This window comes from Macrobrachium rosenbergii, chromosome 3 (genome assembly GCF_040412425.1).
Source record: "Macrobrachium rosenbergii isolate ZJJX-2024 chromosome 3, ASM4041242v1, whole genome shotgun sequence".
Lineage (NCBI taxonomy): Eukaryota > Metazoa > Arthropoda > Malacostraca > Decapoda > Palaemonidae > Macrobrachium > Macrobrachium rosenbergii.
In genome coordinates this window covers 88,161,607-88,163,849 of record NC_089743.1, presented here as the reverse complement: position 1 = coordinate 88,163,849, position 2,243 = coordinate 88,161,607, and the positions used below count along the sequence as shown (strand labels likewise).

At 36.6% G+C, this 2,243-nt stretch overlaps 1 non-coding gene across 1 annotated transcript; it reads right to left on the bottom strand.

The window, feature by feature from the left end:
* Positions 1-731: 731 nt before the first annotated feature.
* TRNAL-CAA (transfer RNA leucine (anticodon CAA)) lies at positions 732-860 on the bottom strand. Its single transcript has 2 exons — positions 823-860; positions 732-776 (listed from the first exon to the last, which is right to left on the bottom strand). It is a non-coding gene; the product is annotated as a tRNA-Leu (tRNA).
* Between the last annotated feature and the right edge of the window lie 1,383 nt (positions 861-2,243).

The window sequence follows — 2,243 nt, the reverse complement described above, 5'->3', positions numbered from 1 at the left end:
ACAAATGTTTCATTCCTTGCTCTGTATAAAAGTAAAAAACATTAGTTGACAAGTTTTACAAACCTGTGTCATTCCGTTAAATTTCACCTAGTGACATGCTTATGCATTTTTTCTATCCTTCAGCAATAGTTAATATGATTTGCCGTCCACTATAAGGTTTCGTTTTACTTTTACGAGTCATGTCTCTTAAAAACTACTTGCCAGGAGGAGTAGAATTCCCTGAGAGACAACCAAAAAGTTCACACTCCTCACCACCTCTCTGCCGGAGAGAGAGAGAGAGAGTGAAACTGAGTCTGGCGCCTTAAATCGTTCACCCATCAGATTTTGCAAATTTTCCTCCAGAAAAATAAAGTTCGTTAGGAAGACAAAATTACATAGTGCCACAATCAGAATTTTAAGGAACTGAGTTGCACTAAGGAAAATCATAAAGTAAGATTTTGTGAAGATATTACAATGGGTCTTTTTCTAAAAGTAAGGTCAGTGTTTCACTTGATTTTATCATTCCTCTCATTAAAGACCTATGAACAAAGAGAGTCGAAGACGAAAAAATAATGGCTGGGGTCTAATACGATACTTTTCCATATAAATAATTCTTTCTCTAGAATGCAACATACGCAGTTTGTACAGTAGCCAATCTAATCTGACTTCCATGGGCATCCATCTTCTTCCCTATGTTTGCAAGCTCTGTCATATATAATCTAAATATTTTCCAGTATGTTTGGAAAAGACGTTGTCAGGAGTGGGATTCGAACCCACGCCCTCAGAGAGGACCAGAAAGCCCACACGCCTCATCACCCCTCTACCTGAGGGGAAGAGTCTAATCTTGAGTCTGGCGCCTTAGACCACTCGGCCATCCTGACTGTAGCAAGTTACAAAACTCTCATGAAACGTCAGTTCTAGGGACAAAAAAATGAGACCACTGGGTTTGTACATGCCATCAGCATGTAATGTTCCAAGTGATCCAGACCACAGTGTTGAATAACTCTGATGATCTTAGGACAAATAACTTTGTGAATTATGATTGTACTCTATCAATCAGAAAGTCCATACTTAGTTGCTGAGAAATGTTTCATGTAAAAAGAAGACTTGACTGCAGTTTTCAAAGTGTTACACATTTCAAGTACAATGAATATTTTAAGGAATCGGGGACAAACGATATGTTGAAAAGATTACTCAGAAATAATGCATTTCAGGAATGAGTGGTGTAAGCTGCTAGACCGAAGATCAAATTCTTCTGTGACAGAGGTGTGAGAGCTTGCTGGTCCTGTCTGATAAGTTGCAAGGAGGCCAGTGTTTCAGTAAACAAGATTAATGACAAAACTTTAAATGCTTGTATTGCTGACATTAATTGCTACTCTATTAAACAAAGTTACAATCGTACTGAGATGTTGTTACTGTTGGAACACATTCCACAAAGAAATCCTAGGAAGCAGATGCCCTTCAGAGAATCATCACCAACGGAGTAACACTGAAGTGCTCGTGAGAGGCATGCAAGCGTCAACAGTAGGCCTACAATGACAACCGTAAGTACGAGATTTCAAACTCTTCGTAAGAATGGGGACATCTACCAGAATTTTGTGGGTGTGCACGACAAGGAACTCCTCTAAATGGGGATGGCTATTGGCGTCTTGTTGTCTCGGAAGCAATGCACATCGCCTTGCAGCAGCATATATACTATGAATATTCATATATCTTAGACTGTTTTTCCGGTCAAGCAGAAGGAAGTTCCTTTGCAAAAACCCAGGGAGAGGTGGTCTTGTGAAGCTTCAAGGAGAATCATCTGATCTGTGAAATTTCTTCGTTGATTGTAATTTTACTTCGGTTCTTGTTTTCATCTTTAATTTTTTTTTGTACCGTACTCAGTATATATTGGAGAGTAGTTGCGTTTGCGATTCTGTTGTAGCCCTAATAATCCCCATGAGGTAATGGTTGAAACAGTGGTCGGCAGAATAGAATGAAATGGAACAGCATTACAACAATCTTTTTCTTCAGAATTACAGCTCTGTGAATAAGAAGAGATCCATAAGACTAGAACAGTGCTGTCTTTTAACAGGAGAGACTATGCCAATATATATATATATATATATATATATATATATATATATATATATATATATATATATATATATATATATATATATATATATATATATATATATATAAATATATACATATATACATATACATATACATATATACGTATATAAATACATATATATCTATATATAAAAACGGATGTATTT